Here is a 26459-nt window from a genome sequence, read left to right on the forward strand (position 1 = left end):
AGACCGGTGAGTCACAGCTCTTCCTCCTTGTGTAATCATGTAGGTCACGTCAGCCAGGCTAACACAAATCCAGGTAGAAACAAAAAAGTGGAATGTTTTAGCCCTCCAGGACTGGAATTGAATAGCCCTTGCTGTAGCTAGAGGACTCCTGCTATCTCCACGAGTGATATGTATAATTTTTGTCTTTATCTGTTGTTGTCTAACTGTATTTTTGTATTTCTGCTTTAAGTGCTGCCTGTCTTCACAGTAGTTTACTTGGTGTGTGAACTGCAGACTGCTCATAATTTACAGATGATTGTTGGATTAAGGTGCAGGACAATTTTGGACTTGTTTTGATAATCAGTGGCTTTATTCGATGAGGGTGGTTTCTCCTCTCCTAGGCAATTAGCAGTTAATGTTAGTACTTCAGTCTCTCCTGGTTTTTCAGTGGCAGCTATAAGCGGGCGGTCGTGCCAGTGGTGGTCTCGTCTACAAAACTAAGACCGTCCTGCAGAGTTCCTTGAGGAAGGCTCCACACCACTCTGTCACTCGAGTATCTAACCTTCTTATTTTCTGATTATCTAATTTTGCTCTTTTGTAGCTTTGGCAACTATGTGTGTGTTTTCTATACCTGTTCGCTCCTCTCTCTGTTGGCTTTACAGATGCTCCCTACCCCTTGGCTGCAACCCTTCTAATTTAGTGTACGCTGTGCTCACAACCCATGTGTAATTCCGTGTGTCTGGCAGCATTGGGAACTGTCGTTCTGCGCTCAAGAACGCTGAGTTCATCTCAGCCTATGCTGCCCTTTTTGGCCCTGATGGAGACATGGATCACGCCAGAGAACACTGCTACTCCAGTTGCTCTCTCTAAATCTGACTGTTTTCTCTCAAAGTCCAAGAGCATCTGGCCGTTGCGGTGATGACACAAGGCTACTAATTTTCTCCCTCACCTATCCATCTCCTCATTTGAATTCCATGCTGTCACTGTCACTTTTCCTCTCAAGCTTAACGGCCATGGAAACCCTTTACAAGAAGCTCTCGACGAACAGTTATGCTGAAGTTTCTTCCAGAGGCAGTTTGAACTCCGTTAGTGAGTGTTGTAACTGAGGACAGACCAAAAAAAATGATTTGGGTACATTGACTTAAATGCAAAACCTAGGAGGCTGATGTTTATCACCCGCTTCCATAGTTACATAGTAAATATGAGAACTTCTGGAGGACGTCCTCCAACCTATCAGAGCTCTTGCAGCATTAACTGACATGTTGTCCACCCAATCAAAGGATCAGAGAATGAATCTAGTTCTGAATGCTTAAGCTCCAACTAGCTAGTGCTGCAGTGCATACAATGTGAGTAATTGACTCGGAGAGAGAAAGACAATAGTTGAACAGTTTTGAACAAATACATTTCTTGCAAAATTATTGAGAAGCAAGTGAGCGAAAGAGCAAGCGATATTTCATAGTAATATATATATTACCAGTCAAAAGTTTGGACACACCTACTCATTCAAGGGTTTTTCTTATTTTTTAAAAACTATTTTCTACATTGTAAAATAATAGTGAAGACATCTATGAAGCATATACAATCATGTAGTAGACAAGAAAGTGTTTAACAAATCCAAATATATTTGAGATTCTTCAAAGTAGCCACACTTTGCCTTGATGACAGCTTTGCACGGTCATGGCATTCTCTCAACCAGCTTAATGAGGAATGGTTTTCTAACAGTTTTGAAGGACTTCCCATGTATGCTGTGTACTTGTTGGCTGTTTTTCCTTCACTCTGCAGTCCAACTCATCCCAAACCATCTTAATTGGGTTGAAGTTGGGTGATTGTGGAAGCCAGGTCATCTGATGCAGCACCATCCCTCTCCATCCCTCTCAGGCCTTTCACAGCCTGAAGGTGTGTTGGGTCATTGTCCTGTTGAAAAACAAATGATAGTCCCACTAAGCCCAAATCAGATGGGATGGCCAAAATGTGGTCAATCCGTCTTATTATCAAGTGACTACAAAGGTCAGTAGAAAGGAGGGAAGAGGTGGCCAGTTTTCCCTTCACCTTAATCTGCCAGGATCTCCCCCCCTCGCCTCAACGCTGGCATTTCTTCTTGGGTAGCCCAATAATTACAGAGAGCCTATGGCAGATGTGTCAAAGTTGAATCCGGAATTGGGGTAAGGAACTGCTGATCTGATGTTCAAAAGTTATTTTCGGTTGTATTTAATAATAGCGGATACATTTCGTGGAAATAAAGTAAAAATGAACACCAAAATATTCACAGAACAGCAAAGTTTGGTCTGAGCTTGTAAAAAGGCAGGATTCAGTCTCTGGGATTCATGGTGAATCACAAGAAAAGTTTTTGACCTTGGCTCAGCGCATTCAGTTTTTGGGTCTCGTTCTGGTTCAGAATCATCCGTTTTTGTCCTAACAGAGGAGGGTTGCATTCTGGCTCTGTCTGACACGGTTTCAGCTGGGGCACTCGGTTCCTTTTCACTTGTGCCTGCAGTTATTGGGTCTGATGGCCTCTGTGATAGCTGTGTTGCCTCTGGGACTTCTGTTGATTCGTCTGTTTCAGCTCTGGGTGACTACTACGCATCTAGACGCATTTCGCCACTGCCATCGGTTGCTCATGGTATCCTCGTTGTGCCTAAGGGTGTTGACACCTTGGAGGGACCAGTGACTGCTGTTGCACGGTGTTCTTATTGGCTGGGTAGTGTCCCGCAGGGTGATCAGGACAGACTCATCCTTACAGGGATGGGGTTTGCTGTGTGTGGGCTACTCAGTAAGTGGCATTTGGTCAACAGCGCAAGGGGCGCTGCATATCAATTACCTATAACTACTGACTATAGCAATTGACTGTTGTGCTGGCACTGAGACGTTTACTTCTGATGTTGGAGGCCCAGCATGTGTTGGTAAGGTCCGACATCAGGACTGCCGTGGGCTACATCTCTTTCTCTCTCTCTTTTTCTTTCTCTCTTTCTTTTTCTCTCTCTTTCTCTCTCTATAGTGCGGATATTTCTCTCTCTATAGTGCGGATCTTGGAGGTTGCCAAGATTCGGCAGGGCCGATGTAGGTCTTTACGCATGGCGAGAAAACGGGCATTGTCGTTCTTCTCAATGAGGGATCTGGGTACTTCAATGGGAACGGATTCTTTGGCGTATCAGTGGCCTCATACCCTGCTCTATGAATTTCCTCCCTTGGACCTTATTCAGGCCACCACGGAGAGGGTCTGTTGTTGATTCTGGGGGCTCCCTATTGGCCCAGACAACCTTGGTTCCCAGAGATCATCCGCCTGTTGGGCGGGGACCCTTGGGGGATTCTGTGTCATCAGGATCTATTGTACCTGGCGCACAGGAGAGTTTGGTCAACATGTTGAAGTTCATGCAAGAGCTTTTTGAGCAGGGCCTTTCTTTTTCCACATTAAATGTTTATTCTGTGCAACTCTGGCACGCATTTACTGTGAACACTTAGGGTGTACCCACTTTAAGTTACAGTTATAACAGTGGCCAAGCAGAATACTTTGCCTATTTGATCATAATGTAGGCCTATCAGTGGCCTACCATAAACAATGGCGGAAATGCGTCCCATGACATTTTTTTTACATGGAAATAGCTGTTCTATCATTCAGCCTACAGTAGCAGCCATTGCGTGGTGTTCAATGTAGGCCTACATTCCATGCTACCCTCTGTCTATTGGCTACTTAGCTTATTCAGGCCTGTCTCAAAATACAACACTGCCCCCTTTAAGGTAGGCCGTCATTGTAAATAAGAATTTGTTCTTAACTGACTTGTCTAGTTAAATAAAAGTAAAAAAACTGCTTTTCAAAGATGGCTAGAAATGCATATGTGTTGTGCTCTTGTAGGAAGCTCTTGTAGAAATGAGATATAACTGGGGTGATAACTTACTTACTAACAATATGAAGAAATGTACACACCTGGATACATGCAGCTCTCGCTTTGATCTCAAAACAAGTTCATCTACTCGCAACCACTCATGCTGTTAACACAGTCCAAAAAAGATGAGAGGCCTGTAATTTTCATCATAGGTACACTTCAACTATGACAGACAAAATGAGAAAAACAAATCCAGAAAATCACATTGTAGGATTTTTAATGAATTTATTTGCAAATTATGGTGGAAAATCAGACTGTGTTCAGGTTGGCCATTTAGCTGGGTTGCCACAGTTCCCTGTGAGTTTGAGCATTGAGGTGCGGCAGCATGTAAAGTGTGCATTATCAGGATTATCACAATTTCCTGTGGATTTGAGCCTTGGGCTGCTGTAGCAGCGTGGTAAGACACACTTTCCATGTTACTGCAGGTCTCCTCTGTGTGTTTGAGCCTCAGGCTCCCATGGTTTATCAACTCGATGCTATGCAGCGCAAGTGTGTGCTTTACCAAGTCACGACAGGTGTTCTGTTTTGGACTTGTTTTTCCTTGTACGAGTTCTGACATGTCAGGCTTGCAAGGTAAGCATTGTTCTTGGAACCGTGGGGTCTAAAGACTTGGGCTGCAGTGGCATTGCGTCAGTGCGTATAGCCAAGTTGCAGCAGGTTCTGGTTCCCTATATGGGGCTTTGACAGTTACCGGCCTCATGAGGATCTGTTAGTTCAGCCTTCTTGGGAAAATATAAGGGAAAAGGGTGGCTTCTGTAACCCCCATTTGGAGAGGGTAGAGCCTGTGTAGGCTTGGGCTGCCGTGGACCTCCTAGTCTGGTACCCTCTGAGCCGGCTTGGGGCGTGATTGTAAGTCCCCATGGTATGTTATACCAAGAGACTGACTGAAAGGGAATGTACAGTTATGAATATAACTACTGTCTTCTGAAGGAGGGTATTAGGTATAACACATTTTGGCCCCATGCCGACAGAGGATTTGGGCTTGCGTTACTGAATTGAGTTAAATGAATGCGAGCCTCGGTATTATAGCCAGGAAGGCAGGGCTTCTGAGGGTGGGCTGGGCATCCATTGGCCCTTTGGGCACAATTTCAGTTTTCTTCAGGTGAATATGATTGGTCGTTGACTCCCCATAGTATGTTATACCTTGTTCCCTCTTTCAGGGAACAGTAGTTGTCTACTTTGGAATGCAGCCTCTGTGGCTTTTTGATCAGGCCCTACACCCAAACAAGGGCACTGCGTTCATCCACCTCTGGCCTGCTCGCCTCCCTACCACTGAGGAAGTACAGTTCCCGCTCAGCCCAGTCAAAACTGTTCGCTGCTCTGGCCCCCCAATAGTGGAACAAACTCCCTCACGACGCCAGGACAGCGGAGTCAATCACCACCTTCCGGAGACACCTGAAACCCCACCTCTTTAAGGAATACCTAGGATAGGATAAAGTAATCCTTCTCACCCTCCCCCCCCCTTAAAAGATTTAGATGCACTATTGTAAAGTGGCTGTTCCACTGGATGTCATAAGGTGAATGCACCAATTTGTAAGTCGCTCTGGATAAGAGCGTCTGCTAAATGACTTAAATGTAAATGTAATGTAAATGCTTTCCCATGTAAACACTCAGGCAAGTTGTCATGGCTGTGAAGCTAAGAACCTCAGCAGCATACTATTGGTTACCAATTACTCTAAAATGAGACATAATCAGCTTTTGATAAATTGTAAAGATAATTGGATATGACTTAAACAGGAAACATATTTTTCCAATAAATACATTATAATTTAATCTTGTCTCCTGTCATAGCCGATTAGACAGTGGCATGTAGATTTTCCTTTGTGACCCAGCTTAATATTATCACACCTCTTTTAGAGTTTTTAATCTCATTACGTTCCTTACAGACCATGATGGCTGAACTATTGCTTGAGTGCCATCATCCAATTTACAATGGCTGCAGTCATAGTCCCATACAGTCTCCCTCCAATTAGAGCCAGTCAGCCACAGCCTCCTCTGATGTCACACATTAATGTGTCAGACCAAAGCAGCACAATTGTGGATTTCACTGCTTGTTACAGTTTCACTGGTGTGGCACTAACCAGTTGGTGCGGTTAGTACATTAGTCACTCCCGTCAGTTGGGTTTAGCTCTCTGTTACAAAATGGCACTGTATTCCCTATATAGTGCACTACTTTTGACCAAGACCTATAGGGTGCCAATTTGGATGTAGCCCTACAGTGAGAAAATGTATCAAATCGATGAGGAGCCTAACTAACGCACAGTTCGAGCCTTCTTGAGTACTATTCTCCATACACTATCAGGTCCAATGTATTCATGTGAGGCTAAACCAGAGCCAGAATCAGTAACAACAAATACCTTGGGAGCACTGCTTCTGAGCAGGTGGGCGGCCTATTGCTGGCAATCATCGACTGAGCCTACCTCCCCCATAATATATACTCCTCATTAAGGATAGGTAATTTAATGTACATATAAACAGGATTTAAGTATTTATATACTCATGGTGGAGCAACTAGGTTGACTTACAACCTAGTTACTCAAATTATACATTGAGGCACATTTCACTGTAAATTTATGCAAGTTTTCCTTTTTTAAACTACGACATCGCTCATCCTCACCTCTGCCTGTTTAATATACCTTTGATTTCTAAAATAGCACCTCTATCTTTAGACGTACTTTCACAGCTCATCTTTTCAGGCAGCTCAGTGACTGCTCCTGAAATAATGGCTCCCTTCATCAGTTTGAGGTTTCTTAGGGTCTGTCCCAAATGGCACCCTATTCCCTCTATAGTGCCCCTATGGGCCCTGATCAGATTAGTGCACTATGGAGGGAATAGGGTGCCATTTGAGGTGTAATATAAAATTGTCTTTACAGGTAATCCACTAGGGCTAATAGGAATCACTATGGGGGTTAGTGCTCCACAGCAGGTTCTGGTTGGAAGATGGGTGATCAGCCAGGGAAATACTGTATCTGTTAATTGGGTAATAACGTTTTTTTGTCCAATCACTTCCTTTATAAAGAGATGTTTGTGAGCCACTCAGTTTGTGTATATTCTCTTTCTTACACACACCTGGCAGGCAGGCAATCAGACAGGCAGGCACACGTGCACACACACATTCCACAATATTCCTTTAGATTTTTGATGATTCAGCAATAGACTAACAGCAGAGACAAAGCACACAAGTAGCTCGTTCAAAACAGAATTGCCAATGTAGGTTCTCCTCCGAAACATGCTGTCCCTCGAGCAACCCATACAGGGCTTTGAAAAATACATGATCATTATTAATTTATCCCTCTGCACATTATTAATTTATCCCCCCTGCACATTAACAAATAGCTACTGAGCTACAAACAACTTGGAATGTCAGACTCAATGCTATCCCTGTCTGCTGAGGAACCCTAATGTACCGTTGAGAGAACACTAAGGGGGAAATAGGTTCCCTATTAAAATGATTCTACACTTCAACCCTGTGTAGACAACACTAAATCATCCAATAAAGTATTTTCTAAGCGTTTGCGGACATGTGCTGGAAGATCATCTCTTGTCCTTTCCTCTCCTCCCTAATCTCCTAGTGCTCCGTGGGACCCCCTTTAATAATGTCATATTTCTGCCCCACCCCCTTTGTCAAGGGCTCTAGAGGCTCATAAAAGTGCCCATCTTTTAAATGCACAGAATTCCTACCTGCACCCTGTAGCACGACTCGCCTCCCTATGAGCCACGTTCAGTAATACTGTTGCCGCAAACAAAGACCCTCTGTGACCATCTGTGATGGCACAGTAGCTAAAAACACTTCTCAGGACTTGTCGTAGCTGTGTGTGAAATTTGATGCCTTCAATCACAAAAGCTTAAATTCCACCGGACTAACTGAATGTCTATTGAAACCCAAAGTACAGTATCTGTGGGTCCCCCTTTTCCTTTGCGAACACTGTAGGGTTGGAATCCCATTGTTTTTGTACAGTTTGGTAAACTTTGCAATAATAGTGTACAGTTGCTTTTGCATTTGCAAGGCTGAACTAACAAACTCATGAGTCATGAGGATTGTAATTGATTACTAGATTACGGTGTCCATATTAGGACCGTGTCAATCTCAGCAAGACTTCCAGATATTGGGATTGACTACAAATATATATATCAAGTGGTGTCTTTTCTAATTACCATTATATATTCTGCACCATCCATGATCCCCATTGGCACTGTCCCTCTGCATCAAAGCGCATCAAGATTCATCAGATGCAGTAAACAAATTCCTTTGATTCTTCCTTCTGGAGGAAATTTGACTGTTTGAGTCAGCCCGGGATTTGAAGACGTCACTATCTAAAGGCCAATTGTTTTTGAATGGGGATAAAATGTAAAAAAGGATTCAATATATATATATATATGATTGATTCTTCCATATCCATAAACGTTTTAGTCAAATCAGAATGGAAACGTTCAGAGGGTGAATCCAACTAGACTTAAAAAGCCCAACTTTTTTATTTTTCTTTTGACCACTTTAGACCTGACAGTTTGAATAATGATATGCTGAATAATATTGCCAGGAGACGATTGTTTCTCAAATAAATAAACATGAAATAACTGCATCTAGTTTATTTGTTTGGATGAAACTTTCAGTATTTTCTTGGTGATATTGCTATTTACAGTATGTGCACCATATTCCCTTTATAGTGCACTACTTTTGACCAGAGCCCTTTGTGCCCTGGTAAAAAAGTAGTGCTCTATATAGGGATTAGGTTGCCATTTGGGATGGTAACATCAAATGATACTGTATCTCTCCTCACTCTTCTGCAAAACCAGCAGCCCTTATTTTACGTCTGCATCTCAAATGACACTCTATTCCCTATATAGTTCACTACTTTTTACCAGGGCACAAAGGGCTCTGGTCAAAAGTAGTGCACTATATATGGAATATGGTGCCATTTCCGACTCCTACCACTGTACCTCATTAGTAAACTCCATCTCCCAGAGTTCAGGAGCCAGGGTTAGCTGACAGCAAACCTCAATCCAATTAAAACAGATTTGTCTCCTTCCAATACAACACTATCCTGTAATTTCAGAGCTGCAACAATTATCACAGAGTAATGGCTTGTATAATTCCTCTATGTGACCCAGAGGTAAAATTCAATGACCCTAGTGCTGGTCATTTAAATAATGGGGCCCCGTTATTGCACGTACTGTATTTGCCACATATTTGTCAGGGGAGACTTTCATTTGAGCATTATGGTGATATTTTGGTAATGACACCTAAGCCAGAGGGCTCTCCCCCTAACCTGGAATTTCACCAGCTGATGGTCCTCAAGGACACCATGGGGTTCGATTCACTGGGACTATGAAGCAGCTTCACATACATATGAAACTCACTCTTGGACTAAGGTTGATTCTCAACCTCTATTCCCCCTTTTACACCAGAGTCCAGTTAGAAAGAGCCTAATGATGTCACAAACACCCTTGGACCGTACAGATAATTTAGCAACAAGGCAGACTGTTACGAATAACTATGAGTGGTGGATGGAATCAGGCGCAGAGAGCAGGGGTCTGTCGTTTATCAAATTTATTACACCAGTGCAACCGAAAATGATCACGCCGCCACACAGGGCGTATATAGGTTGCCAGTCCAAAACAACAGGACAAAACAGACCAGAGAATAAAGATAAGAAAACAAATCACACCATCAAACACAGAGTAACAAAAAACAAGCACGCACAAAATACCCAGCGGGCCTAGTGCCCTTAAATACCCTACAAACAAACCCTAATACAAAACAGGTGTACCCAATTAACCACTAACCAACACAAATGGAAAAGGAATCGATGGCAGCTAATAGGCCGGTGACGACGACCGCCGAGCCCAGCCCGAACAGGAAGAGGCACCCTCTTCAGCGAGCTTCGTGACACAGACAGTAGATTTAGAGGGGGATCCGATTTGATAGATGCTTTCTCTACGCCCCCTCTTTCTTTAGTTGCTTTTTTTTCTCTCTCCATTTCTCTCTTTCTCTCTATTTCTCCTCAAACAAAACAAGTGAAGTAAGATTGAGAGTGCAACAAAATATTCTAGTGACGAAGGCAGTCACATCAGCTAAATTGCTTCTAAAGCCTTTCTGCGTTCCGTGTTGTCCTGAAATTGAGATGTGAGGCTCGTTCATGAGGCCTAATGCGTCACTGGACAGTGTTTTTCATTTTTAAATCGTCCATTTTGAGGAAATGAGTACTTGCTCATTATTCTATCTATTAATTCATGGGTATTTTAATAGTGTCAAATGAGATTTGTTTCACAGTTAAGAGAAGTCATTGGTAGAGGCTCTCTGTCATTTTACTCTCGCCAGTGCTACTTAGGGTTATGGTGAGTAATTGCCCCTGTGTTTGGCTCACCAGGGTAACGACAGCCTGGTTAGTGGGGGAACAATGATACAGAAAGCCCAATCTGAGGGAACATTAATGCAGCAAGCACAATCTGGGAAACCATCTTGCGTTGCCTTCACCGTCATTTTTATTGGTCATTCTCCTTTTCTTGTCCAATATAAATGTAGCCATTTAAAAACATCCAACATCATTTTGAGAACAATGTTTTGTGAAAAAGGAGACCAATTGAGATGTCAGAATCGATTCGCTGCAAGCGTTTCACTCACTGTTTAAGTGCTTACTGTAAGCAGTAAGCACTTACGCAAAACCATAGAGCATGCTGTGCAGATTTGCGACTACAGCGTTTCCTGTGGGAGGTTTTCATGTCGACCCTTTTGTCAAACAAAATGTGAGGGAAATCAGTAAGTGTTTGATGACAGTGAAGCGATCAAAGGGTTTGGATGAATTAGTACTCTACCAGGAGTTCTTCTCTCTGTACAACTTAATATTTCAGCTCGCAGCTACGAATTATAACTGTCACTATAGAGGAATGTCATTTATATCAGTGTTTATAAAACTCGCCACCTTAGTCCTAGATCAGAAATGAGTTATACTACATATATGACCCTCTCAAAAATCCTATGGGGAAGATTGAATATACAGTATTAATGGATTAGCAGCAACCAACTCCTAGAAATAGTAAACAATTCTCAAAGTACTATTCCTCTCATCTGTGTACTCCAAGTCTAACTGCTGAATGTTGTTTTTTTTCACGCTCATTTTCATCCCACACAGACCTCTGCTTTGAATTCTGTCATTTGACCCAATGACACTCTCCCATCCTCTTTCCTAGAAGCCCTCCAATGAACATGACACCTTTATTCATCCCTGCGCCTTCCATTACACGCTGTTCATGAGGCGAGTCTCAAATAGCTATCAGTTAAAACACAAGTGGCAACAGTAAGAGAAGGTGGGCCAGAGTAGCTGGGGCTATTAAACCAGAGGCAAGCCTTGACTCAGTGAAGCGCTGCAGTCAGCCAGGGTCTGTATGACTCATCCTGCCTGATCCCTGGCTGGCAGGTTCCATTAATAACCATTTGGGCCTGCTTGAGTGCCAGTGTCACATATCTAAATCCAGAAATACAGCCCCCCCCCCCATCCCTGAGACAAATGCTCAAGATAGGCTGGCCCAGGCTTCTGCTTGAACTTGAGCTCTGTGTGAGTTAATGTAAACGGCTTGTTTTGTCATGTTTGCTCACCCCTTGTTTTCTATTAATACATAGGCTTCCATACATTGTTATTGTAGATCAGTCCTTGACAGAGAGAAATAGTTGTATCATTACAGTACATGTATACTTGATTAAAGGGCCAATCCAAAGTTGAAACAATAACATAGTGGCCACCCGTCTGTTTTTGGTAACAAGCTGAGGGATGGGCGTTGAGGAATGTAACCACTCTCAAATACATAGACATAGCTATGGTTGAAAGGACCATCAATAATAGCAAAAATATCATTTTAAGAATGTTTTGGGGCTATACAGTGTTTGTTTACATTTACAATGTTTACAAACATTGGTGTAAAATGTGTATATGTTTAAAATATATTCTACATTCTAAAGGGATATGACGGTTGAACTAAGCTCATGAGGCAATTATACATTATATTATTCAAGAATGAATGAATATATACAGATACAATTTACAATGAAAAATATTGATGTAGCAACTGCAGATAACCCCTTTAAGTAAAGCAGGCAAAATTAAACTCAAGTTGACTATTGCCAGACGAAGCCAATCATCTTCTATGTCCTTGCCTGTATGATATGGGATATAAATATTTTTTTTTTACCTATAGTCCTCTGTTATGCATAAACTTTCTGTAGTGTGCTCAGTATATGCTCTACCATTCAAAAGTTTGGGGCTGCAAAGAAAAGCCATATCTCTGATTGGCCATTAAAAAGAAAAGATTAAGATGGGCAAAAGAACACAGACACTGGACAGAGGAACTCTGCCTAGAAGGCCAGCATCCCAGAGTCGCCTCTTCACTGTTGACGTTGAGACTGGTGTTTTGCAGGTACTTTTTAATGAAGCTAGTTGAGGACTTGTGAGGCATCTGTTTCTCAAACTAGACACTCTAATGTACTTGTCCTCTTGTTCAGTTGTGCACCGGGGCCTCCCACTCTATCTATTCTGGTTAGGGCCAGTTTGTGTTGTTCTGTGAAGGGAGTACACAGCGTTGTACGAGATCTTCAGTTTCTTGGCAATCTCTCACATGGACAAGCCTTCATTTCTCAGAACAAGAATAGACTGACCAGTTTCAGAAGAAAGTTATTTGTTTCTGGCCATTTTGAGCCTGTAATCGAACCCACAAATGCTGATGCTCCAGATACTCAACTAGTCTAAAGAAGTCCAGTTTTATTGCTTCTTTAATTAGAACAACAGTTTTCAGCTGTGATAACAATTGCAAAAGGTTGCTCTAATGATCAATTAGCCTACTGTTCTAATGATAAACTTGGATTAGCTAATACAATGTACCGTTGGAACAAAGGAGTGATGGTTGCTGATAATGGGCCTCTGTACGGCTATGTAGATATTCCATCAAAAATCTGTCATTTCCAGCTACAATAGTCATTTACAACATTAAGAATATCTACACTGTATTTCTGATCAATTTGATGCTATTTTAATGGACAAAAAATGTGTTTTTCTTCCAAAAACAAGGACATTTCTAAGTGACCCCAAAGTTTTGAACGGTAGTGTATATTTAGTGTTTTGGATAAGCTAGATTCAGCTGCCAGCATCAAGCCAGAACCCAATGCATTAAACATGATTTTTGTCTTCGCATATATTTTTAAAATATTTTTCCTTAAACCTAAACTTCAATATACTCTCCTGCAACCCCACCAATTAGCCTTGAGCTAGCCCATGCTAGGCCTATCTCCCGGCTAGCTGAAGAGGTCCATCAGCCACTCCTTGGGCTACAATACCTATTTTGCCAATTGGCCTGGACCCCTTTTTCTACACGAAGCACTCACGACTGGACTACCGATGTAATCTGCCCGAGGGTTCTTTTTCCAACAGGCCCCTCTGTCGCGATGTCCCCTGTATGCCCATCTGCTAGCCGTGGCTTGCTAGCTGTCTAGAGCATATCAGACTGTTCGCTGAATAGGTCCATCGGCCAATTTCTTGGACCACTATACCTATTTTGCCAATTGGACTGGGCCCCTTTACTACACGGAACCCTACTAATCGATCACAACTGGTCTGCCGATGGAACCGCACGAGGAGGCTAACAACAGACTTCTTCCATCTCGATGTCCCTCTAAGGCCCTCCTGCTAGCTTGCTAGCCCCGGCCTGCTAGCTGTCTGAATCGCACGTGTCTCCAGCCAGCTTAACTACTCACTGGACCCCTATGATCACTCGGCTATGCATACCTCTCCCTAATGTCAATATGCTTTGTCCATTGCTGTTCTAGTTAGGGATTGTTATCTTATTTTCACTATAGAGCCTCTAGCCCTGCTCAATATGCCTTAGCTAAACCTTCAGTTCCACCTCCCACACATGCGGTGCCATCACCTGGTTTAAATGATAGTCTCTAGAACCCTCTTTCATTGTCACTCTATGTTTACCTCCATTGTATTCACATCCTACCATACCTTTGTCTGTACATTATGCCTTGAATCTATTCTATTGCACCTAGAAACCTGCTCCTTTTACGCTTTGTTCTGAACGTACTAGACGACCAGTTCTTATCCCACTCCTCCTCTGTTCCTCTAGTGATGTAGAGGTTAATCCAGGCCCAGAAGTGCTAGCTCCACACCCATTCCCCAGGCACTCTCATTTGTTGACTTCTGTAACCATAAAAGCCTTTGTTTCATGCATGTTAAAATTAGAAGCTTCATCCCCAAGCTTGTTTTATTCACTGCTTTAGCACACACTGCCAACCCGGATGTCCTGGCCGTGTCTGAATCCTGGCTTAGGAAGACCACCAAAACCCCTGAAATTTCCATCCCTAACTATAACATTTTCCGACAAGATAGAACTGCCAAATGGGGCGGAGTTGCAATCTACTGCAGAGAGAGCATGCAGAGTTCTGTCATAATATCCAGGTCTGTGCCCAAACAATTCGAGTTTCTACTTCTAAAAATCCACCTTTCCAGAATCAAGTCTCTCACCATTGCCACTTGCTATAGACCACCTCCTGACCCCAGCTGTGCCCTGGACAACATATGTGAATTGATTGCCGCCCGTCTATCTTCAGAGCTCCTGCTGATAGGTGACCTAAACTGGGACATGCTTAACACCCCGGCCATCCTACAATCTAAGCTTGATGCCCTCAATCTCACACAAATGATCAATGAACCTACCAGGTAAAACCCCAAATCCGTAAACACGGGCACCCTCATATCGTCCTAACCAACTTGCCCTCCAAATACAACTCTGCTGTCAACCAGGATCTCAGCGATCACTGCCTCATTGCCTGCATCCATAATGGGTTTGTGGTCAAACTCTCTTTCGTGTCTAATTTAAGATGGTGAGAAAGACACTTTTAACCTCTTGAAACTAGGGGGCACTATTTTTATGTTTGGAAAAATAACGTTCCAAGGTAAACGGCCTATTTCTCAGAACCAGATGCTAGAATATGCATATAATTGACAGATTAGGATATAAAACACTCAAGTTTCCAAAACGGTCAAAATATTGTCTGTGAGTATAACAGAACTGATATTGCAGGCAAAACCCTAAGAAAAATCAAACCAGTAAGTAGCTTCTATTTTGAAAACTCCATGTTCCAGAGCCTCAGCCTCCCATTGCTCCATTTAAAGGGATATCAACCAGATTCCTTTTCCTATCGCTTCCTCAAGGTGTCAACAGTCTTCAGAAAGTTTCAGGCTTTTATTTTGAAAAATGTGGTCACATGAGTTTTGCTCGCGCAACAGAGTTTGGACAGGTATTGCTTTTCCCTCTCCTACTGTAAAAGACATTTGCGGTTGATATATTATCGATTATATATTTTAAAAACAACCTGAGGATTGATTATGAAAAACGTTTGACATGTTTCTGTGGACGTTACGGATATTATTTGGAATTTGTCAGCGTTGTCGTGACCGCTCTTTCGTGTGGATTTCTGAACATAATGCGCCAAACAAAAGGAGGTATTTTGGATATAAAATCTTTATGGAACAAAAGGAACATTTGTTGTGTAACTGGGAGTCTCGTGAGTGAAAACATCCGAAGATCATCAAAGGTAAACAATTAATTGGAATGCTTTTCTGATTTTCGTGGCCAAGCTACCTGATGCTAAGTGAACTTAATGTTTTGTCATGCAATCGATAAACTTACACAAACCCTCGGATTGCCTTCGCTGTAAAGAATAATTTCAAAATCTGAGACGACAGGTGGATTAACAAAAGGCTTAGCTGTGTTTTGCAATATTGCACTTGTGATTTCATGAATATTTTTAGTAATATTATTTTACTGAGGCAATATGCTATTCAGCGGTTGCTGTTGACAATTATCCCGCTTAAGGGATGGGTAGCGTCAAGTTTAAAGAATAACCAGGCAAAATTGTTGCTGAAATTGTTGCAACCCCTGACCAGCTCGGAAGACAGCAATCTGGCTTCCGAGCTGGTCATGGGTGGGCCTCAGCCACGCTCAAGGTCCTAAACGATATCATAACTGCCATCGATAAGCGACAATACTGTGCAGCCGTATTCATCGACCTGGCCAAGGCTTTTGACTCTGTCAAACACCACATTCTTATCGGCAGACTCAACAGCCTTGGTTTCTCAAATGACTGCCTCGCCTGGTTCACCAACTACTTCTCTGATAGAGTTCAGTGTGTCAAATCGGAGGGCCTGTTGTCCGGACCTCTGGCAGTCTCTATGGGGGTGACACAGGGTTCAATTCTCGGGCCGACTCTCTTCTATGTATACATCAACGATGTCGCTCTTGCTGCTGGTGAGTCTCTGGTCCACCTCTACGCAGACGACACCATTATGTATACTTCTGGCCCTTCTTTGGACACTGTGCTAACTGACCTCCAGATGAGCTTCAATGCCATCCTTCCGTGGCCTCCAACTGCTCTTAAATGCAAGTAAAACTAAATGTATGCTCTTCAACTAATTGCTGCCCGCCCATCCAGCATCACTACTCTGGACGGTTCTGACTTAGAATATGTGGACAACTGCAAATATCTATCCTGACTATCCTTCCGATTCTTGACTTCGGCGATGTCATTTATAAAATAGCCTCCAACACTCTACTCAACTAATTGGATGCAGTCTATCACAGTGCCATCTGTTTTGTCACCAAAGCCCCAAACCCACCACTGCGATCTGTATGGTCTCTTTGGCTGTTCCTCGCCAAACCCATTGGCTCCAGGTCATCTACAAGTCTTTTTTTCTAGGTAAAGCCCCGCCTTATCTCTGCTCACTGGTCACCATAGCAGCACGCATATTTCACTGATCACCCCCAACTCCAATTCCTCATTTGGCCCCCTTTCCTTCCATTTTTCTGCTACCAATGACTGGAACGAACTGCAAATATCGCTGAAGCTGGAGACTCTTATCTCCCTCACTAACTTCAAGCACCAGCTGTCAGAGCAGCTCACAGGTCACTGCACCTAGCCCATCTGTCAATAGCACATCCAACTACCTCATCCCCATACCATATTTATTTAGCTCCTTTGCACCCCAGTATTTCTACTTGCACATTCATCTCCTGCACATCTATCACTCCTGTTTTAATTGCTATATTGTAAATTACCTCACCACTAAGGCCTATTTTATTGCCTTACCTCCCTTATTGTACCTCATTTGCATACACTGTGTGTGTGTGTGTGTGTGTGTGTGTGTGTGTGTGTATATATATTACTTTTTTTCTACTGTATGTTTGTTTATTCCATGTGTTACTTTATGTGTCGAACTGCTTTTTTAATTTTTAATTTTACCTTTATTTTACTAGGCAAGTCAGTTAAGAACAAATTCTTATTTTCAATGACGGCCTAGGAACAGTGGGTTAACTGCCTGTTCAGGGGCTGAACGACAGATTTGTACCTTGTCAGCTCTTGGATTTGAACTTGCACCCTTTCGGTTACTAGTCCAACGCTCTAACCACTAGGCTACCCTGCCGCCCCCGGGCTTTGCTTTATCTTGGCCAGGTCGCAGTTGTAAATGAGAACTTGTTCTCAACTAGACAACCTGGTTAAATAAAGGTGAAATAAAAAAACACTACAACTATTCTGACATCAACATACTGTTTAGGTAATTGCCTATGAGTGCTGACAAATTGTAATTAATAGAACACAACTGAGACCCACAAAATGAAGAAGCATTCATATTTATGCAACTTTTGAACGAGTGTCTGGACACTAAATGTAGTGAGACTAGTGTGATTCTTTGCCTGTGGTGTTTCTGTATCATGTCGTTTGTGACACGCTGTAGTTGACTCATTCCTAAGAATCCCCAGAGCTCAGTCAGTTGTCGAACTAAGACCGATTTCAAAACGGCAGTCGATGCTTTCTGAGACAAGGATTTCAGTGAGTTGATCTGTGCCCAAGTCACCTTGGATAAGTGTGGGTTCAGAGAAGGGATGCATAGGGCCCACGTACCAGACCACTGCAGCCTGGTTTAGATGTGCATCCCATGTTCCTGTTCTGCCTCAGGACAAGAGACTGTGAAGGCTATTAACATTCCACACCAAACACTCACCAAGCCTTTGATCAACACCGTGCTCACAAACTCTACTGCTTGTCAGTGGGCTCCACCTCAGTGAAAGACTGAAACTTTTGATTTCACCCCAAATAAAGGTCATCAATATCTATTATCATGCTGTAGCATAGCCCATGAAGGCATTGAAAGATTAACTTCCACCCCTATGGAAAAAACACTTGATTTCACATATATAATTATTATTTTATTATGTGAAATCAGGTGGTTTTGGAACACTGGTTGTGATCACACAGCCTTTCACATGTGAAACCATGTGGTATTTCCCATGAAGCTTTCCGTGGATATTTCACGAGATTTCACAGGTGATGCCCTGCAAACAAATATTTGTCATCAGGATGTCCCCGGAATGTTACACAGTGTTTTCAACATACATATTTGACATACATGATTACAGTACTTTGTGTATGTTTATTTATACAGTAATTATTCAGCATGTCCTCACATGGGATGTGAACATTCTGATCTTCCTGCTACGCAACCATGTCTGTGTCAATAACAGATTTCACCTGTATTTCTACAATTATGGCTTCAAAGTAAATCCCAGCTTTGTTAAAAATACACAAGAAAAAAAAGATTGTATTTATCATAGTGATTCAGGAGTAATATTAAAACTAAATAATATGCCACACAAACATTAGACAACGATATAGAAAACCCTCCAATTGCTGAAATAAGTAAATCAATGATGAGAAAATTGTCAGATTAACTGATAACTAAAATAACGCAAATGGCACTCTTTGGTAAGTACAGAGATATATTATAGGTAATGCGGGGACTTCCAAGAATCCTACAGACTTGTGTGGCACAGCAGATAGACCCATGTATCCTGAATCCATAGATTGCGAGTTCAAATCCCAGGTGGGGTCATATTTAAAAGTCAGCACTCAGTGATCATGTCAAATGTAATCATGTTGATTTAAAGATGTTTACATTATGTCAGCTGAACAGCGTACCACTTACCCTATAACCTCCTTACAAAAAAGCATAATGTGCAATTTCACGATTTTCACATGTGAAATCCCATTTTCCCCAGTTGAAATAGCTGTTTTTACATGTTGAGCTGAAATTATGTGAAACCATATGTTCATTTAGAGTTCACATGTTAACATCACCCTTTCACATGTGAGGAAAATAGCATGAAAAACTATCACGAGATAATCGATTTGCACATGTGAAAATCTAACTCCTTTTCAAATGTAAAAAACCTTTTGTTGAAATTTTGCACCCACATGTTGTCACATTTATTTCATGAGATCATGTTTTTGCGTGCTGCATTTATCAAATTAAATTCACATAAGATCATGTTATCACATGTGAAATTCACGTGTTTTTTTCTGTAAGGGCAGGCCAGGAGAAAAAGACAGAAGTGATTGGAACCCCTGAAGAGGAGGACATACAGTACATGCCCTCACAATTCAGTACATAGTTTAAAGTAGATACATACAGTCGTGGCCAAAAGTTGAGAATGACACATTATTTCCACAAAGTTTGCTGCTTCAGTGTCTTTAGATATTTTTGTCAGATGTTACTATGGAATACTGAAGTATAATTACAAGCATTTCATAAGTGTCAAAGGCTTTTATTGACAATTACATGAAGTTGATGCGAAGAGTAAATATTTGCAGTGTTGACCCTTCTTTTTCAAGACCTCTGCAATCCGCTCTGGCATTCTCTCAATTAACTTCCGGGCCACATCCTGACTGATGGCAGCCCATTCTTGCATAATCAATGCTTGGAGTTTGTCAGAATTTGTGGGGTTTTGTTTGTCCACCCATCTCTTGAGGATTGATCACAAGTTCTCAATGGGATTAAAGTCTGGGGAGTTTCCTTGCCATGGACCCAAAATATCGATGTTTTGTTCCCCGAGCCACTTAGTTATCACTTTTACCTTATGACAAGGTGCTCTATCATGCTGGAAAAGGCATTGTTCATCACCAAACTGTTCCTGGATGTTTGGGAGAAGTTGCTCTCGGAGGATGTGTTGGTACCATTCTTTATTCATGGCTGTGAGAGAAAATGACTTTACCCCAGTCCTCAGCAGTCCAATCCCTGTACCTTGCAGAATATCAGTCTGTCCCTGATGTTTTTCCTGGAGAGAAGTGGCTTCTTTGCTGCCCTGCCTGACACCAGACCATCCTCAAAGTCTTCGCCTCACTGTGTGTGCAGATGCACTCACACCTGCCTCCTGCCATTCCTGAGCAAGCTCTGTACTGGTGGTGCCCTGATCCCGCAGCTGAATCAACTTTAGGAGAAGGTCCTGGTGCTTGCTGGACTTCTTTGGGCCCCCTGAAGCCTTCTTCACGACAATTGAACCGCTCTCCTTGAAGTTCTTGATCTGATAAATGGTTGATTTTAGGTGCAATCTTACTGGCACCAATATCCTTGCCTATGAAGCCCTTTTTGTGCAAACCAATGATGACGGCACGTGTTTCCTTGCAGGTAACCATGATTGACAGAGGAACAATGATTCCAAGCACCACCCTCCTTTTGATGCTTCCAGACTGTTATTCAAACTCAATCAGCATGACAGAGTGATCTCCAGGCTTGTCCTCGTCAACACTCACACCTGTGTTAATGAGAGAATCACTGACATGATGTCAGCTGGTCCTTTTGTGGCAGGGCTGAAATGCAGTGGAAATGTTTTTTGGGGATTCAGATCATTTGCATGGCAAAGAGGACATTTTCAATTAATTGAAATTCATCTGATAACTCTTCATAACATTCTGGAGTATGTGCAAATTGCCAACATACAAACTGAGGCTGCAGACTTTGAGAAAATTAATATTTGTGTCATTCTCAAAACTTTTGGCCACGACTGTACACATGCATCCTTCCTATGCCCCACATGTCACACAGACAAACACATTATATGCATGCGTCCAAAATGTGATTTACGTGACGCTAGTGCTCCACCGTGGGATTTGGAGAATAAATCTTTAATGCGCCTGACAGTCCTGCTTACGGGCTACACAGGAAACGAGTCCTGATGTGAAATGAAGGGATTTGGCTCCGATATGATCCTTCTAAGAAATAAGTCCTTCACCGTCTGTGTGATGTATTGGTGCCACTCCCAGTTGTGTATACATCCTATTCTACACTCTTTTTTTCAGCACACAGAAAATAAAGGTGTCCTGCAAATGGCTTCCTGGTTAAATATTTGTGTCCATCTAATGCACTTTGTGTGAGAGAATTTGACAGATGCTCTATGGCTGTGTCTCAAATGGAATCCTACTCCCTATTTCGTGCTCTGCCTTCCACATGAAAAAGTAGTACAGTTTACTTTAGAATACTACGGCACTTACTATATAATTCTGTGGTATACTATAGAATACTATACAACACACTGTAGAATGTTATACTGTAGAATACTACAGTAAATACTACAGTATTACCACCACAAATCTCTCTCGTAAATAATACAGCCATGGAGCCTGTTAGCTCGGTCCATGTAGGGCAACCATTTCAGGCAAGGACACGCTCCCCTCTACTAAATTCTTTTTAAATATACAACAAATTCTAATAATATGCTTCCCTTTCCTTTTACTTCAAATAAGAGATGTACTAATATCATTACACTTCAATACAGTTATTAAGTGTACTTTAAATTAATAGTTTTAATTTAAGAGATGTACTAATATCATTACACTTCAATACAGTTATTAAAAGTGTATTTTAAATTAATAGTTTTAATTTAAGAGATGTACTAATATCATTACACTTCAATACAGTTATTAAAAGTGTACTTTAAATTAATTGTTTTTCAGTCTTTAACTATAATACATGTTCACTATCATTAAACTTAAACACGTTAATTACAACTTACTTCAATTTCAAATGCTTTAACTGTATTTTAGTATACAGTCTTGTACTCATCTGGCTCCTCTCCGGATTTTGTTTTAAAAGCTCTACAAAAAAAGCTTTCTTAGTGTCCAACAAGCTTTCTCTGTCCTTAACCTTGTTCTGAACACCTCCAAAATAAAGGTAATGCAGTTTGGTAAGCAGAATGCTCCTCTCCCCACATGTGTGATTACTACCTCTGAGTGTTTAGAACTTGAGGTAGTCACCTCATACAAGTACTTGGGAGCATGGCTAGACAGTACACTGTCCTTCTCTCAGCACATATAAAAGCTGCAGGCTAAAGTTAAGTCTAGACTTGGTTTCCTCTATTGTAATCGCTCCTCTTTCACCCCAGCTGCTAAACTAACCCTGATTCAGATGACCATCCTACCCATGCTAGATTACAGAGACGTAATTTATAGATCGGCAGGTAAGTGCTCTCGGGTGGCTAGATGTTCTTTAGCATTCGGCCATCAGATTTGCTACCAATGCTCCTTATAGGACACATCACTGCACTCTATACTCCTCTGTAAGCTGGTCATCTCTGTATACCCATCGCAAGACCCACTGGTTGATGCTTATTTATAAAAACCTCTTAGGCCTCACTCCCCCCTATCTGAGATATCTACTGCAGCCCTCATCATCCACATACAACACCCTTTCTGCCAGTCACATTTTGTTAAAGGTCCCCAAAGCACCTACATCCCTGGGTCGCTGCTCTTTTCAGTTCGCTGCAGCGAGTGACTGGAACGAGCTGCAATAAACACTCAAACTGGACAGTTTTATCTCCAACTCTTCATTCAAAGACTCAATCATGGACGCTTTTACTGACAGTTGTGGCTGCTTCGCGTGATGTATTGTTGTCTCTACCTTCTTGCCGTTCTGCTGTTGTCTTTGCCTAATAATGTTTGTACCATGTTTTGTGCTGCTGCCATGCTGTGTTGCTACCATGTGGTCATGTGGTGTTGCCTCCGTGCTGTGTTGTCATGTGTTGATGCCATGCTATGTTGTCTTAGTTCTCTCGTTAAGTAGTGTTGTGGTGTCTCTCTTGTCGTGATGTGTGTTTTGTCCTATATTTGTATTTTTAATCCCAGCCCCCATCCCCACAGTAGGCCTTTTGCCTTTTGGCAGGCTGTCATTGTAAATAAGAATGTGTTCTTAACTGACTGAATTATAAAAATAATTTAAAATATTCATTCAAAATACACTTGGAGTTGTTTTTAAGTTGAAGCATTGATTGCTTTCATGAAACTGCTTGTGAGTGAATAAGTACACTTTAAGTATACATTGCCTTGCAAAAGTATTCATACCCCTTGTATTTCTTCAAATTGTATTGTGTTACAAAGTGGGATTAAAATTGATTTAATTGTAATTTGTTGTCAACAATGAACACAAAATAGTCTAATGTCAAGTGGAAGAAAAATGTTATACCTAAAATATAGTCATTGCATAAGTATTTTGCCCCTTTTGTGTAGGCACGCCTAAATTAGTTCAGGAGTCACATTTGGTTGAACAAATCACATAATATGTTATGTCGTCTCTGTGTGAAATAATAGGGGATTACATGTTTTTAATGACTAACCCTTCCTCAGTCCCCCATACATACATCATCTGTAAGCTCCCACAGTCAAGTATTGAATTTCAAGCACAGATTGAACTTAAAAGATCACGGAGCCTTTTGAAAGCCTCATAAAAGAGCAGTGTTTGTTAGATCGGTACGATATCAAATCAGAATATGAATATCTCTTTAAGCATGGTCAAGTTAATAATTATGCTTTGGATTATGTATTAAACCACCCAGACACATCAAAGATAGTCGTCCTTCTGCACTGAGCTGCAGGACAGGAATGAAACTGCTCAGGAATGTTACCATGAGGCCATTGGTGATTGTAAAACAGTTAGCGTTCAATGGCTGTGACGGGAGAACTTAGGATGGATCAACAATATTGTAGGGACTCCACAATTTAAATGATAGAGTTAAAAGATTAATACAAATATTGTAAAACATACATCTTGTATGCAACAAGGCGCAAAAGTAATACTGCAAAAAAACGTTTGGCCTATATGCAAAACCTTATGTTTGGGGCAAGTCCAACCCAACACATCACTGAGTAACTGCTGCCTTATTTTCCAAGATGGTGGTGGATGAATCATGGTACTTGCGAGTTTTTACAGGATAAATAGAAATGGGATGAAGCTAAGCACAGGCAAAATCCTCGAGGAAAACTTGCTTCACAACAGACACTGGGTGAGGAAAATCTATTGCAAGTGTTGTAAACTGCTGTCTAGCCACGATCCCCAACATCTTGACAGAGCTTGAAGAATTATGAGAAGAATGAAGGGCTAATATAGCACATTCCAGGTGTTTAAAGCTCTTAGAGACTATGGCTATTTAAGATATTTAATTTCTATCACAAATTTATTTTTTTATCCCGGAAACATGCACAGCTGAGGAACATGCTTCCTGAGTGTACTTAGATTCTGGGAGTCGAGAAGCACGTGGTAAATGTAATGTAACAAGAAACATGGAGCAATACAATGTAGGAGTTAGCGTCAAGACATGAAGAACAGAAAACAATATTGCCTGGAGAAAGAACCTAAGGGAGTGCCAGATAAAGGGGTGGTAACGAGTGACGGTGAGCCTCATGATGAAGTGCAGGTGCGTGTAATGATGAATGCCAGGTGTACGTGTTGATGGTTCCCAGGACCGGTGGTTAGTAAACCTGCGATGTCGAATGCCAAAGGGGAGGAGTGGGAGTAGATGTGACAGTACCCCACTCTGACATGCGGCCCTAACCACAGGTTGACGCCGACCAGAGGGACGGCCCCCGAGGACGAGGAGCGGGCCGGTCGGCGAAGATGGTAATCACGGATAATGTTGGGATCCAGAATGTCCTCCAGTCGAACCCAACACTGCTCCTCTGGGCCATACTTTTCCCAGTCCACCAGGTACTGGAGCCGACCCCCACGATGTCGGGAGTCCAGTAGGGATCTGACTGCATAGGTGGGAGCTCACTCGATGTCCAGGGGGGGCGGAGGGGTGTCGTGGGGGACAGTATCAGCCAGGGGACCAGGAACCACCGGCCTGAGAATGTAGACATGCAAATAAGGTGAGATGCGGTAGTCACTGGAAAGCTGTAACCTTTACATCACCTTGTTGACCCTCCAGAGAACCTTGAACGGTCCCACAAACTGGGGGCTCAGATTCTTGCATGGCAGGTGGAGTGGGAGGTTCCTGGTAGAGAGCCAGACACGATTTCCTGGATGGAACAGGGGGGTCACACTGCAGTGGTGGTCTGCCCGCTCCTTCTGACGGTGGACTGCGCATTGTAGTCTCACGTGAGCCTCGCTCCACACCTCTTCTGCACGCCTGAACCACTCATCAACCACAGGAGCTTCGATCTGGCCCAGGGTCCATGGAGCCAGAGCATGCTGAAAACCCAAAAAACACTGGAAGGGAGTCAGCCCATTGGAGGAGTGATGTAACGAATTCTGGGCATACTCTGCCCACGAAAGAAAATCGGGCCCACTCTCCCTGCCAGTCCTGGCAGTGAGTCCTCAGAATCCTCCCCAGCTCCTGGTTCATCCTCTCCACCTGCCAGTTGGACTGAGGCCTATGAGAATGACCGTGACCCCGAGCTTCTCCATAAAGGCTCTCCATACCTGTGATGTGAATTGGGGCCCACAGTCAGAGACGATGTCCTCCAGAAGGCCCTAATGCCGGAAGACCTGCTGGAATAGTTTCTCAGCAACCTGGAGAGCAGTAGGGAGACCAGAGAGAGGGATGAAATTACAGGATTGAGAACATCTACTCACAACCACCGAAATGGTGGTGAAACTGTCAGAGGAGGGGAGATCAGTGACAAAGTCAGTGGGAAATGAAACCAGGGACGCTGAGGCACAGGAAGGAGTTTCCCTGCTGGAGTGTGCCGGGGGGACAATTCTGGACAAGACCCTCTCCCAAATCGTAGAGACGGGACAGGGCATCGGCTTTGATGTTGTTGTTTTTTTACCTGGGTCAGCGTGAAGTCAAATCTTGTGAAGAAAAGGGTCCACCTCGCTTGGCATGGATTCATCTTCCTCGCTGTCTGTATGTACTCCAGGTTCCAGGGGTCGGTGAGGATGGCAAATGGGTCCTTAGCGCCCTCCAGCCAGTGTCTCCACTCCTCTAATGCCGACTTCACCGCCAGGAGCTCTCGATCACCGACGTCATAATTCCTCTCTGCAGGGGACAGTTTCTAAGAGTACTGTGCACACAGATACAATTTCTGTGGATTACCTTATCGTTGTGACAGAACTGCCCCCACACCCACCTCTCAAGCGTCCACCTCCTCCACAAAGGATATCATGAGATCTGGGTGTTTGAGTAATGGGGCGGAGGTCAAAAGTCCCTTGAGAAGACGGAAGGCCTCGTCGGCTGCTGGACTCCACACCAACCTACAGGACCAACTTTGAGGAGAGAGGTGAGAGGAGTGGCGATGTAGCTGAAGTTCCTGATGAAACGGAGGTCAAAGTTGGCAAACCCCAAAAACCATTGTAATCCCTTTATGGTGGTTGGGACTGACTATGTCCTGACCGCATCTACCTTCTTGATGTCCATCTTCACTCCTTGCGGGATGATTTGGTAGCCTAGGAAGGAGACAGCCTCCTGATGAAACTGGCACTTCTCAGCCTTGACAAACAGGTAGTTCGG

The sequence above is a fragment of the Oncorhynchus keta genome, chromosome 28, assembly GCF_023373465.1.
Source record: "Oncorhynchus keta strain PuntledgeMale-10-30-2019 chromosome 28, Oket_V2, whole genome shotgun sequence".
Classification (NCBI taxonomy): Eukaryota; Metazoa; Chordata; class Actinopteri; order Salmoniformes; family Salmonidae; genus Oncorhynchus; species Oncorhynchus keta.